At 35.6% G+C, this 16,438-nt stretch overlaps 1 protein-coding gene across 1 annotated transcript in view; it reads right to left on the bottom strand.

The window, feature by feature from the left end:
• LOC138333065 (zwei Ig domain protein zig-8-like) overlaps positions 1–16,438 on the bottom strand; it is a 139,939-nt gene that overhangs the window by 77,780 nt on the left and 45,721 nt on the right. The gene's annotated exons all lie outside the window — the stretch shown is intronic.

Below are 16,438 nucleotides of genomic sequence, written 5' to 3'. Positions count from 1 at the left end.
TGTTTCGATATAGTATCTAATTATCTGTATAACCAGGGATAATTATAACTGTTTTAATCGTTTGAGCAAGACACTTGCATACATCCAAAAGTAAAAGTATACGTGCACACAGGTAAAGAATGTAGCAGAGTAGAATATTACGACATCATTTACATATTTAGTCAGAAGCATGCCTCGTATATCTGGTCAGATAAGACACATGCAAGGTCTGATATACTAGCGAACATAGTAACAGCGTAAACGCATGTCACCCGTTACGTGGAATTTTGAGCAAAAGAATAAGACTGGATTTATTAACGTGTGCTACGTCCAGGAACATCGAGGGTGGTATGACCGATTTGGGGTAAAAGTGCGAAAGAATGAGAAGAGGCAGAAACGTAACATTTATTTTGACACTTTTTGAGTGCTAGAGTCATTGATATAGACGTATTAGAAATAAATTAAAGAAAATTAAAAATTGAAAAATGGAGAAGTGGTACAGATGACTCGCACTATAAGATACCACATTGGTATTTGGTACAGATGACTCGCACTATAAAATACCACATTGGTATTTGGTACAGATGACCCGCACTTTAAGATACCACATTGGTACTTGGTACAGATGACCCGCACTATAAATACCACATTGGTACTTGGTACAGATGACTCGCACTATAAAATGTCACAGTAATGCAGACAACTATAAAATGTATTATAAAATGTCTAAACATTAACAGCCACCGTAACCAGGAGTTTATGTAGGTGTGTACAAGTAAATAATAACCAAACCAGATGTAGGAAACATTGACAGTATGATGACTATGTGTTAATTTCCTAATCCGACTGTGTGAGATACAGACAATAATATAACACGAATGTCACAGAAAAACATTCCGTCTGCGGCACACAATATTGCATACACTAATGTCACTTATTTATGTTTTCGTCTGTTTCGTCGTAATCATTACGAACATAAATCTCCGACATTTCATACCACAAACCCTGTAGAATATGTCAAAAATGGAGAAGTGGTACAGATGACTCGCACTATAAGATACCACATTGGTATTTGGTACAGATGACTCGCACTATAAAATACCACATTGGTATTTGGTACAGATGACCCGCACTTTAAGATACCACATTGGTACTTGGTACAGATGACCCGCACTATAAATACCACATTGGTACTTGGTACAGATGACTCGCACTATAAAATGTCACAGTAATGCAGACAACTATAAAATGTATTATAAAATGTCTAAACATTAACAGCCACCGTAACCAGGAGTTTATGTAGGTGTGTACAAGTAAATAATAACCAAACCAGATGTAGGAAACATTGACAGTATGATGACTATGTGTTAATTTCCTAATCCGACTGTGTGAGATACAGACAATAATATAACACGAATGTCACAGAAAAACATTCCGTCCGCGGCACACAATATTGCATACACTAATGTCACTTATTTATGTTTTCGTCTGTTTCGTCGTAATCATTACGAACATAAATCTCCGACATTTCATACCACAAACCCTGTAGAATATGTCACTCGCACTTTTATCGTTATAACATACATATTTGTGTATTGGATGTTTCTTATGTAATTGCACGCACCGACGATACCGTATAAAAGCATTTTAAAGTGATTTGATTACGTGCATTGTTCTCACACACACATGACTGCTTACCAGACACCATATGAACGTTGCACTTATAGATAAAACAATCTTACTTAACATGGCCAAGTTATTACAAGATAGCATGATAAATTACAGCACGGACGCGTGTACATTCACGCGCATAATTTTAAATAAATCATATCATTGTTAGTTTGAATTTCATCCACACCTGGTAATAATATTCTTACTGACATGGAACTTCGATTATCTATCCAAGTATCGGTTATAAATGGCTTGCAAACCTGGATATAAAATACTGTGTATTGTGCGCCAGTTTAATCTTAGAGTGCCTTATTTCGTATTGTCAAAATCACGCAATATAAGATTTCCATGTCTATGTGTATACATTGATAATCAGTAGCGTTATCATCGAGGGACTTTTGTTTAATGTTCTTTCCGTTATAATTTTATTAGTTTTTCAGGATATTTTGTGTCCTTGCGTTTTCAGAGTAATAATATGTTTGACTCGGACTGTTTACCAAACTGAAAAAGGGATACTCGGTGAGTAATTATTGATTCACATTTTACAATGGACCTGTGTCTGTGTTGGATGTTTAAATGTGCTATTCTTCAATTATCATAAAGTGAAGTGTAACTGATGCTGACAATTCCGATAAACAAGAAATGACCACATTGGGCATACTATGTAAGAATACGATTAATAAATGAGAACATGAATGGACAACAATTAACGTTTTAGAAATAATGGTCGATGGATGAGTCAATCAATTAGTCATTAGTTTACGACAATAAAATGACACACACCATCTGGATAACAATAAAATGATAGAGAGAAGCAAACGAAACAGTTAATAATGTTCAGAATCACATAGCACCAAGATGACACAAGCAACAAACAAATCAGACGTTCAGACAAGCACTATATAATACCTGTAGCGTGATACCACATAGATAGCGACTCTGTCATCATACTCAGTGATCTCTTTATAGCGACGGTATTACCATTGTCAAACAATATAACAAAAACTTCCGGAAAGGACAGGGTGATAAGAGTCAGGTGATTGGGATATGGGTGAAATCAATGATTAATTACTGTAGTAGTACCTACTATATTTAATAGTGGTTCAATCTAAAATATGTTTACACCAATGTAACCTCTACTATTAAATTCGCAAAAAAAAGAAATTGGCATAATAATGTGATAATGATCTACAAAAATTGAATATAAACATGTGTGTTTTAAATGTACTAAGGATAACTGTATTTCAAAAAGAAAAAACTTACAAAAGCATTTAGCATCAGACAAAGTCTATTTTAGCGGTTTTAGGATAACGGTATTGGTGCCTTTTGATACTGATATTAAATAATAAATGCACTCTCCACAAAAAAAAAACAAATGTTCTATGCAATACTTTTTTCGTGAGTATTTGGAGGAAAGAGGTAAATATTGATCATATCTGTTTCTCCATTGACTTCAGTAGACATCATGTAAGGATGCCCCAGTGCTGTGTTACGTCCTCGACCTACAACTATCTTAGTCTCCCACCAGTAGTTGATCTACTGCACTCATTATAAGCTTTGTGAAATTTGACTTTTAGCTATAGCGGATTAATTGAATAGTTGTTGTGGGTGTGTGTCTCCCAGTTCATGGAGGACTAATCACTTACGTACATAACCACAGACCCGAGTTGTAAATACAGGTTCAAGTGCCTCAAACAATGAAGTATATATCTATATTTAAGTGTTTACTCTCATTTAACATATATATAACTGTTTACCAAGCTTAGCTCGTGATGATCTATATATCACCATGTTAAAAAAGTCCTATTGTTAAATTTTAACAAGGGGCATTGTGATCAATATGAATGTTTATTTTCAAGTTCGTTTTAATTTCATTTGTTTATCCTTTATTGCAACTTTAAACACGTGAATTGATCCTTGGAATCAACAAGAAAACCGCTCGATAAAAAATCAGAATCGAGGTACAAAACATACTACCGGGTAATTCATCCTTCTTCTAGGCCTCTTTCAAACATAGAACTCCTCGTTTTACATTTGCAACGTAAACATATCCTTCAACACAGTTATCAACTCTCCTTGCTATCATGTAGTGTGAAAGTGTCCGTCGACACTGCCCGGTGTGTATGAACCCTTCCATCCTCGCCTGATGTGTTAACGTACACAAACTTCAGTCACCATCATGTATCTGAGAACGGTGATAAAGTTTTATTATATTGATAGAGGGTGGGAGGAGTTATTCATATGTAAGCGATAGTTCTTGGTAAGCCGGACCTGTCCACAAACGGGTTGGATTCTTTAGTGGTTTGAGAAAAGCAAACAAATGCTCTAATAACACATTCGATAGAGCTTCGAGTGCGAGTTTCGCTGATAAACTCACGCGACCTTCTGCTGAAAGGCTTATACAGGTAAATGTTCAAGGTAAAAGTCACAGGTAAAAAATGAGGCCTTCATGTAAAAACACCCGGTTAAAATACATGCGTGAGCTATTAACCATGCTTCTCAAGACTTGCATGCCAATATCAACAAGGAATTTAAATTTTAAAAAGTAAAACTATGTGTGTGTTCTTAGTGAAATAAATCCGAGACACATTTTTACACACAATGTATAAAAAATAACATGTAAAACTTTAAATCATATGCTTCATTATGCTACTGTTTCTTGTCAAAACTACCTATGACAACACATGCATATGACATCACTTATGTTATAGTGTTGAAAGCATATATTAAGTTAGAAAACATCAGAATAGAATACATTATCACCTATTTTGTACAAAGTATACGTCCACGCAAGTTTTGTATTGGATATTTACATCATAGAATAAACTAAATTATCATGTTGAGTAGGGGAACGACATTCAAATATAAACAAAATAACGATTAAGATGTTGTACTCAATTTCTAATGAAACACTGTCCAAATTATCATTAATTAACATTTGTCGTCTTTTGAACAATACTCTTACATTTTTTTAATGCAAACTTTAATCATCATTGTTTCTTTTAATAAAGCTATATACCAATCGTGTATGTATCTTTGTTTCACCAGTGCTCAGCTTCTGTTTTGCCTTCTTTCAACAAATTTTGATAAAAATATCCAACGTTTTTAAAATGTGGCTTTTGGTATCTAGTGTTATTAATGCAGAATGTAAACGGTGAAATATAATTAATTATGTTGTAGCTAGTGTAAATATTAACAACATAGTAAAATTAACGGTTAAAAGCATAGAGTAGGTTTACCAATTTAGAACACCTGTGCTAAGAGAACATGTGAATGATGTGAAAAACCCTTAGTTCAAAGCTCTGACAATATCATCTAAATATTCTTTAATCCGTGCAAAAAACAAAATAACACGAAAGCAAAGTATGAGTCTTAATCTCTCTCACATTATCACAAACCTCAGAACAGAGACGTCAATCACATACTCTAGAACAGAACTGACAACCAGCAAAATTCCAACTCGCTCCTTATAAACCAGCGGAAGTGGAAGACCGCAGGAATCTGCTGTTGTAAATGAGGTTTGATCCTCCTCTGTGGAGAGGTCATCAGGATCTGTGTAGTATTGTGGGACGGCTATTAAAATAGTGTCTCTTCATCGAAAGCCCATTAACAGGTGTTTGCTCTATTCGTTGTGACAGTCTATCGCGCTTTGCGAATCGCTCTTGTCCTCGTTAAATATTCACTTCATTCCTGTGCTGAATATAGCCATTGACAAGAATGGTCAAAATCCATGCATATTTCAGATATTTATTTCCGAACACCACCTGTCTCTAGAAATATCGGAATTGTCTGAAATATAATTGAATAATAAACGAAGAAAACGTCGGAGTATTATACTATAGCATTGGATAAAAATGGCGAATTATGATCAGCTGGGACAAGAACAGGACAGAAAAAACAACAACTGGTACAACTGCATATGGTGGTAATAAATGCTCCTATACAAGGTTCATTTTAATAACGCCGCGTTCACAGTGAGCCACGACCGAGTAACGTTAGAACGCTTCCATAGTGAACATGATATATACATCACACTTGTGATAAGTAAACTCATCAGAGTAAGATTACAAAATATGTGTATTGTTGATGCAGAAACCTTACAATTTGCTTTGGACGAAAACCAGTTTAATTACAAAAAGTGATATGTTTTTCTAAAGAAAATTTTTATAACAAAGCATAACAAATAAAAAATAATATCATATGTTTAAGGAAATGAATACGATCAAATGGAAACGCGATGAATATTAGTTATTGTCAAAAATCTGGTGTCAAAACAATATTATATGACAACACAGAGTGGATATTGACACCAAATGTTTTACCGAACTGATTATAGCAAGCTAACCTGATTTAGCATTTAGAATTTACGAAGAGGTTTTCTTCCCCCCTTTTCACTCTCCATTACTACTTGATGACATAGAAATACGTATGTGTGAGATTTGGATGAATTTGATATATATATCTAAATACCTTTGAAATAGAAGGCACTTCGTACATTGTAGTGTTGTCTGACTGCAACAAACCACCGAATACTTTTGGCAGGACACCCAAACCGGTCATATTAAAAAAGCAAGATTTACAAACCCTTGGATTTCTTACCAGGAACAAAACTCTACCAAACTGAAGTCTGTGTCAAAGGAGACATGGGAAGCAAAGCTACACAACTTCTCTTCATAAGTAAGCTCGCGTATTTAACATATTGTGTTTAATCTTTGACGTCGTGTATGTTTCAATACTGCATGCCTTTTCAAGAACATTTTAATAGTACTATATGAGTAAAATAGATACATTTTCAATTGGAAACAGAAATATCAGCCAAATCTTGTTGGACTGAGTGTTCAGCACATACGTGACAAACAGCTTTCAGACAATGACACGGTTTGACCTCGATATTCTGTAACAGCTTTCACCTGTAAATACAAAAAGCACTAGACCAGGGTGATGACCAGCTAGGTATTGATGTTTATCATCAACGTATCAAACACTGACCAGCGTGACCAGGATCAGAGCCACTTGGTCACACAATACCAGCTTTGTGTTCCTGCTGAGGACAGATTACTAACACAACAAGCTGATATTTAATTGGACGTTTACGGTCAAAGGGGAAGTCAATGTATCCTGGACGAGGAACGTAAATACAAAACTGTCACTCAGGCGACCTCTGATCTTTCTTAATGTATTAATTAACGTAAAGGTTTGATTGTTACAAGAACTGAGTTGTCTTTTAAGTATCTTTGTTATCGTAACTAGCATTGGCAATTAATATTTTACGCCTGACTGATCATCGGACGCTGAGATGAAGATTATATAAAAAAGTAGGCGTTGCCGATTCCGACAGTTACTCAAACTTTGACCTTTAAGTATACGTTTATAGATACTAATCCTAATACTAGGCGAATCTCAAAGCACCAACATTAAGAACTGTTTCTTATTTCATAGTTCTTTAAAAATAGTCTGCTTCAATTGGTACGCTTTACACACGTTTCGAGAACACGTAAACCATGTCGTTATTTTGTGTGTGTTTTATTTACTAATTCGGTGAACCATATGGACAACATTAAGCTAATAAGATGGAAACCTAATTTAAGTTTAGTTACATAAAAACTGACGGTATTCGGACTACCAGCAGTAAAATTGACTTTTGAATGGATATTTATTATTTCTTATCCTATGTTAGGAAACATATTGAAAAAAATAATATGGGACAAAAAAAAAAAAAAAAAAAAAAACAAGACCTGGTCAAATTACCTTAGTAAAAGAAACTGTACCTTTTGCCGAAATCAAACCACTAATTGCAAGGGTATGTAAAAACATGGTGATAAAAAGCAAAACCTAGTCTTGGCATTCTTTTTAGCTACATTTGTATCTTGTAAGGTGCTTCCAGTAAATGTGAGACTATAATGTAACAGATGTATATCGTGACAGATATTCTGGAATCTCATAACAAGTCTCGCGTTGTTTTGTCTAAATGCAAAAATGAAGGAGGTTTCCTGTGTTATATTACGTATCCAGTGAAGACACTGGCCTGACTGTTTACGTAACTTATACGAGATGATGATGAATTTTTCCCCTCTACTGTCCTCTGAATCGGAGATAAACGGCCAAGTGTTTCAGAGTTACCGAAGAAAGACCATATGGACACGTAAATGCAATCTATAAATATATTGTTTCTTCTAAATCCAACAGTTATGCCCAGACATCTATTCATTGTATCGAGTAATTTGTTTATCAAGATGGGACAAAAAAATCATGGTCAAATATATGAATATGTATGAAGACGTAACGCGATGCCTAAGCCTTGCTTCCGAATGGCGATGTACTATATCACAAAAACGTATTGATTCTTGTAGCAGCCAATGAATATTGACACCAAATGCGTTTTAATAGAATAACAGGAAAACATATTGGAATAGGTCTTGTGAATTCAATAACACCATGCATGACGAGAAAGTCTGCAGTTTCTTGGGTAGTTATGAACCTCTCAGAGCTGTTTCGAATAGGTTGAAACCTTCTTAACTGTTGCCCCCATGCAATAAACTTCCAACAAACGCCCTTATAGCATATGTGATGCTCATTTTACAAATATTGTATACATTATATATGGGTTTTTTTCTGTCAGCGAAGTAGGTAAACAAAATCACAATTTACAGCGGAATAAGAATATCGTTTACACGACTAAAATTGCTTTACACCATTATCCGCAATATGTGTACGATTACTGGCGAGGTGAAATGGTCCGGAATGGGGCACCACAAAGGGTATAATCCAGGCAAAGTGAGGCACCCAAAGGGACAATTCAAAAGGAAAGGCAAAATAATGAAGGCTTCCGAATTTTGTTTAACACACACACAAAAAATGAAAACAGAAACAGTGTTCTCCAATAAGTTGAATTGAATGTTACATGAAATAGGATCTTCACACAGAAGAAGCTGCAGAAAAACACTGCATTTCCGCATTTGATATCAACATTCATATAGGAAATAATGTTATCACTTCGCTTCGATAACGAAGAAATAAATATACAATAATTAGACAACAGATGTACTTGTTCCTTAATTTTGTTTCATAATTACTATCTTCCTCTGAAATTCAGTAATCATAAATATATTTCTAGGATGAAATTTGCTTTGATTAATGATATTTTACTGCTTGTGTAATAATGTGTGTACACACAGGATGCATTCTCATTACTGATGATGTGATATAGCCTGCAGGTGAAAGTCCTCTATACCTCGACCTGACCTACATTACACATTGACCTAAATCACATATTACGTCACAGCTTTGACCAGATTCCTGTAGTCATTCCCACGATGTGATTTGTCTTTACAGCCGATGAATTGTGTCGATGTGGTCTTTTGAAGTGTGATCAATCAATACATAGTCTCTAGTACAAAAATGTAGTTATATAGAACAATGGACATCTAAAAATGCATTGCAGTAAATGGTTAGCATGGTGTTAACTCCATCTCACAAGTATTGCACGGAATTGTTTGACGAACTTATAAAATCAATATTGTCTGTCTGAATGAAGCCGCCCAATCCAGATTTACTTAAACGGAAAAACGTAGGTATTCGGGCATAGCACCCAAAGTATTCACATGTTCTACTGGCGAATCGAGCCTCGGCCAACGAGACACATGCACTGACTTGCATCAAATGACTACAATCATTAATTCTTACACTCCCGTACGTAGCTAACACATGCACTCTGCCAGGTTTTATGATTAATTCTTACACTCCCGTACGTAGCTAACACATGCACTCTGCCAGGTTTTATGCTGAAAAAATCTCAAATGCATATGTTGTGTTAAGTAAATTCAATAGCAACGAAGCATAAAAAACTGATTTTGTTGTATGTTCTACTAAAAGACAGGGTCATTAAAATACATATCATATGTTAAATTGAGACAAGCCTATGAACCTTTAGTTAAACAACCGCGGCTTTCGAACTCGCTATAAAGTGCTGAGCTTGTGTCGGACTCGACATAAAATGTTGAGCTAGTGGTAATGTGACGGAACATTACGCCACTGTAACCTATATATACAAAACAATAGCATGAACAGATGCACCACCTTATCACTGCATTGATATTAAACCACCATAAGCACTGATTAAGTAGAACTCTCGCCGTGATAGCATTACCTTCGATCCAATACAGGGTTATGATAGAATGTAAGATGTAGTCAGAGGTGTATTCAATTTTCATGCTTCACTGCATTCCACACTTCGTCACACGCGTTACTAACATTACTATTTCGAATACAAGTCACCAAAAGCTTTTGAGAATTACAATGACGTCAAACTAAAATGCTTTGTTAGACATCTCAACGGCTTCTTGAGGGACAGCTAAAACCAAAACCTGAAATGTCTATATTATATATTGCTGGAATCAGTTGATATATTTTTTCTTTTAAGCTGAATTGTCATAAATACTAAGCTTCCTCCTACTGGATAAAACGAGACTTTTTATGGTAAAAATGCCACAAATCGCATTATCAATGGCCTTTCAGAACCATTTATCCTCCGTTACTGAAAACATAGACAATCAAACATTTGATTCATAACACCATTGTGCTTATTCAACCCATAGTGTGAAAACTAAAAAATAACTATATCGTTAAAGTTATTCTTGTTTGCATTATGCTCAGTCAGTGAACAAGTAACGCACAGAGTGGAAAATATATGTGTAGCACATCTCACTCACCTAAAACTAATTTTCTGAAATAATATTGCTTCTAAGGCACTCAGTGATGTTATAAGGCAGTCAGGATGTAATAGACGATTGTTTTTTACTTGTAGCATAATTAGAACGACTAATGGGTTATTATTGAAATAACAACAAATTATCAACGGGATACTTATTGTAAGACTGGCTTCGTCATGTCGTTATTATTTTTTGTCGTACTTTTATATTTCACTGCTGAGAAAAGATGGAACATGTCAGGCGATATTTATTAATTGCCAATACAAAGCAGAATGTCAATAGGTCCGGGAGGAGGCCATCAGTCGCTAGTGTGTGTGCCTCCTGTGAGAACATCAGTAAGTTCTTTGAAAACTGAATGTTGAAACACTTGGCAGTAGTTTAAAGCATGCCCATCAAAACCGCACTGCTTTTTGGAAAAAATACCGGCACCTGATTTCATGCTTTTCTGACTGTTTGGAATGTTGGACGAACAGTACCTAGTTTTTCTGCCTCAAAACTAATTAGTTGTATTGCTCCATGGAACGGCCTGAGAGCAGCAGAGCCGTTTCTGCGGATCTAATATGAGCTTTGTTTATGAGGTATGTTTTTCTTTTGAAGCCTATAGGTCAAGTTAAGCGAACCAGACAACAGCCATTCTGCTGGGAAATGAATGTCAGAGTAAAGCTGAGTCTTTAACATCACGCTGATACGAACACTACCTGCATCGTAGAGCAATACTGTAAATCCTTACTGTTTAAAATGTTTCTCTGTGTTCAAAAAGCTAATCAAATAAACAACTTGCACAATTTGCTGTTTGAAATCAGATTTCACGCGAACGTTTTGTGATTATAAACACAAAAGATTAATGTAAACGAATAATTCCTCAGATAATCCACCTTGGGGAAAGGCGAAATCCAATTTTGTTAGGTTTGGCACTCTTTAGCATGTGCAGGGATAGATTAGTTTGAAGGTCACAGACGTAATTATATCTCATATAAAATTAATAAAAAGAAAAAGAAATCAATTTGAAAACGGAACGCTGTAACTTTTACACAGAGTATTTAATGTAATATAGGGTTTTTCACTGAGTCCTTTAATAAATCTCTAATTTAATAACAGTGGTTGGAATACAAAAATGATGGACAATGCAGACAGACTTGTTTAAGGAAATATTTGGTAATATGAAGTAATATAATTTAGTAAAGAATGCAGAAGCGGCCTGGGAACGGTTCTGAGAACTCACTAAACATATTAGGTAATGTGCTCATTTAACAACTTTCTGACAACGCCTGGTGATACATGATTTTTTTTCAAATATCAGTGGTTATCTACATAGTAATGTATATACAATGATTTTTAAGAACTATACAAAAGATTTGCCATACGACTTTTTGTCTATTGTTTATACACTAATACATGTCCTTGAAGGCGTTGAATTTTAAATTAGATACCTGCATTGATATTTCGATCTTGATATTGATTATTTAAGATCGTTACTAAACACAAAGCAAGATTCACATTTTAAACATTTCTAAAATTTATATCTGACATTAAAGTTTAGCATGCATTATTCTTTAAAGCGGGTTAAATAGAGCAAGTAAGTTCACATGGACGGTTGTCACGGAGACAACAATGTCCGATGGTAAGGAACATTTAAGAATGGTGTCTTGCTCTCTGGAGCTATCAAGTAGGGTATGCAAGGTATATAAACGCTATCCTCGGGTTCTTAACAAGCTACAATGTGTGTATCTTAAAAAAGGGAAAAAATTATTCTTCAAAGGCAAACACAAAATAATGTATCGAAATTAAATTTCCATTATCAAATGTCGAAGTATTGTAATAAATAACCAAGGTACCAATATATGTTGCTTGGCTAACAATAGCTAAACTGTTTTAAGAGTCGTCACATGTGGCTTAACTTAATTTGAAGATAGGTCTTTAAAACAAACAAACTTAATTGATATTTAAAATTAGACTTCTCTACAGCATAATCAACATTTTTCACAATTAATTGGGGCGACGTAATAGATATTTGGGTATATAGGTCATATTGTTTTAGGCGACGATACCAACTTCATTGCGTTAATGAACTTTTAGAATTGGGCCATGTTGGATTAGTTCTGCTGAAATATACTAATTGTATTGTCTAATGAAAGACCATAAACGAATAACATAACAATAGACTACAATATATAACTGTTACGTCATTCAGCGAGTCAGCAGCGGTACTCAGTGTCAGAAATTAATTCTATTAAATTCAAAATATGAAATAGATCATCGAAATGTCGAGGGGTATCAAAGACATGGAAAAAATATTTATCAAAAATGTCTGAAAAAAAAACCTTTTTTATTGTTTACAATGTCCATTCATTTTCATTTTGTCAAATATTTATATAACTCGTGATATGATTGTAATGATATGGGCTTATAGCATCACATAATATAACCCTCAATTGCTGGTTGAAATATCAACAGATGGTGTAACTTTGGCGCCTTTGTGTATTTTTGTCGGTACGACGCTTGTCAATCTGCTTTGTATATCACAGCGATCGGCATTGATTCAATCATTGAGGTGATTTAGATTGTTACAGATATAGTGCCGAGTATGTTTAGTATGGTCGGAGAACAATGTTTACATCTATTGTCAATATTGTGCTTCCTTTATCATTGATGTAATTCCAACTGATTAAATTCCAATTGTGAACACGATCAATATTTTCATAAATTATATGAATCATTTTAAACAACATCTGTTTGAACCTAAATGGCCTACCTTTTGACAAAGATCGCGACACCGCTGTCGACGTGTTACGTTTTATCCGGATTTTACATGATTTCTTGCGTATGTTATTCGTGTGTCTTCAACATTGGTCCAACTCTGTTGACACTGGCAGTTATGCTGAATACAGGTTAAGATACCACAATGTGTATACAATGTCCTAACAGAGATTATATGTACATGTAAATCCTGTGTACCATCCACTGGTATAAATGCTATGATACCACATACTTATGTCTGTTTACGTTTCACGATTCAATGTTAGACTTGTTAGGGTGACTATGAAATGGAATACAATATTCCAAAATAATGTACATGCACTATGAACGTACATAAGCATCGATTGGGGTGGGAAATGAAGTCGTGGGGACACAATTGTAAATGCCTAAGGTATAAGTGGATTCTGAACTAAAATAAGAAGAAGTGAAAATGTTCAAAAACACCATGGAACTCCATGTTAGTCACAGGGATTATTGGAAATCTTTTCGAGGCAATTTTTTTTCACTTACTAAACATTCATGTAAGATCATCTATTGGATACACAAACCGAACGTAGTTCAGTTCTTTAGCCGTTCCCGTTAAGTCAGGTATATATGAAATTACATTAATGTAAGACTATTCTATTGTGTATACAAACCGAATGAACGGAGTAAGATTCCTCAGTCGTTCGTACTAACTCGTTTTATATATGAAATGCCCTTTATATCGAGAACATATCATTCGCCGAGCTGGCTCTATCCTTCGACAGATAGTTCTAATTGATTTCCTACCAATCCACATTGTACATATATGTTTACTTATTAAACATATGTATTTACTTTCTCTTTTAATCGCGACCTACGCGTGTTTATTCTATTTTTATAACCAACTTGTTTCCTTTTGATTCCAAAGTATAGCAGTTGACACCGGTGTTTACGTGTGACTCTTTAACAATACAGGGCTTGATTTAGGATAACTCGAGTATCCAGATTTATCTTCATGTGGGCACGAAGCACTGTTTTATAAGTCGACGTAAGATCCTAATTTCAGTAAACGCTTAGAATACATGCAAATTTAACATGAAAATGTTGTAGATTAATATATGTATTATCTAGCAAATATTTAACATTCGTTGTCTATTTGTTAAAGGTAAATACTACAAATAAACCAACACTAATGCCATTATTCCTACTCTGCCGACACTCATCCAGCCTAATTAACCTGTTTAACACTCATCCAGCCCAATTAACCTGTTTAACACTCATCCAGCCCAAATAACCTGTTTAACACTCATCCAGCCCAATTAACCTGTTTAACACTCATCTAGCCCAATTAACCTGTTTAACACTCATCCAGCCCAATTAACCTGTTTAACACTCATCCAGCCCAATTAACCTGTTTAACACTCATCCAGCCCAATTAACCTGTTTAACACTCATCCAGCCCAATTAACCTGTTTAACACTCATCCAGCCCAATTAACCTGTTTAACACTCATCCAGCCCAATTAACCTGTTTAACACTCATCCAGCCCAATTAACCTGTTTAACACTCATCCAGCCCAATTAACCTGTTTAACAACACCAGCCCAATCCTCCAGCCCAATTAACCTGTTTAACACTCATCCAGCCCAATTAACCTGTTTAACACTCATCCAGCCCAATTAACCTGTTTAACACTCATCCAGCCCAATTAACCTGTTTAACACTCATCCAGCCCAATTAACCTGTTTAACACTCATCCAGCCCAATTAACCTGTTTAACACTCATCCAGCCCAATTAACCTGTTTAACACTCATCCAGCCCAATTAACCTCCAGCCCAATTAACCTGTTTAACACTCATCCAGCCCAATTAACCTGTTTAACACTCATCCAGCCCAATTAACCTGTTTAACACTCATCCAGCCCAATTAACCTGTTTAACACTCATCCAGCCCAATTAACCTGTTTAACACTCATCCAGCCCAATTAACCTGTTTAACACTCATCCAGCCCAATTAACCTGTTTAACACTCATCCAGCCCAATTAACCTGTTTAACACTCATCCAGCCCAATTAACCTGTTAACCTGTTTAACACTCCTCCAGCCCAATTAACCTGTTTAACACTCATCCAGCCCAATTAACCTGTTTAACACTCATCCAGCCCAATTAACCTGTTTAACACTCATCCAGCCCAATTAACCTGTTTAACACTCATCCAGCCCAATTAACCTGTTTAACACTCATCCAGCCCAATTAACCTGTTTAACACTCATCCAGCCCAATTAACCTGTTTAACACTCATCCAGCCCAATTAACCTGTTTAACACTCATCCAGCCCAATTAACCTGTTTAACACTCATCCAGCCCAATTAACCTGTTTAACACTCATCCAGCCCAATTAACCTGTTTAACACTCATCCAGCCCAATTAACCTGTTTAACACTCATCCAGCCCAATTAACCTGTTTAACACTCATCCAGCCCAATTAACCTGTTTAACACTCCTCCAGCCCAATTAACCTGTTTAACACTCCTCCAGCCCAATTTACCTGTTAAACACTCAGCCAGCCCAATTAACCTGTTTAACACTCATCCAGCCCAATTAACCTGTTTAACACTCATCCAGCCCAATTAACCTGTTTAACACTCATCCAGCCCAATTAACCTGTTTAACACTCATCCAGCCCAATTAACCTGTTTAACACTCATCCAGCCCAATTAACCTGTTTAACACTCATCCAGCCCAATTAACCTGTTTAACACTCATCCAGCCCAATTAACCTGTTTAACACTCATCCAGCCCAATTAACCTGTTTAACACTCATCCAGCCCAATTAACCTGTTTAACACTCATCCAGCCCAATTAACCTGTTTAACACTCATCCAGCCCAATTAACCTGTTTAACACTCATCCAGCCCAATTAACCTGTTTAACACTCATCCAACCCAATTAACCTGTAAACACTCATCCACCCAATTAACCTGTTTAACACTCATCCACCAATTAACCTGTTTAACACTCATCCATTAACCTGTTAAACACTCATCCAGCCCAATTACTGTTAAACACTCATCCAGTTAAAACACTCATCCAGCCCAATTAACCTGTTTTACACTCATCCAGCCAATTAACCTGTTTAACACTCATCCAGCCCAATTAACCTGTTTAACACTCTCAAGCCCAATTAACCTGTTTAACACTCATCCAGCCCAATTAACCTCCAGCCCAATTAACCTGTTTAACACTCATCCAGCCTAATTAACCTTTTTAAACACTCATCCAACCCAATTAACCTGTTTAACACTCATCCAGCCCAATTAACCTGTTAAACACTCATCCAACCCAATTAACCTGTTTAA

This window comes from Argopecten irradians, chromosome 10, assembly GCF_041381155.1.
Source record: "Argopecten irradians isolate NY chromosome 10, Ai_NY, whole genome shotgun sequence".
Lineage (NCBI taxonomy): Eukaryota > Metazoa > Mollusca > Bivalvia > Pectinida > Pectinidae > Argopecten > Argopecten irradians.
Note: the sequence above shows the minus strand (reverse complement) of the source record. Positions and strands in the feature narration are given on the sequence as shown.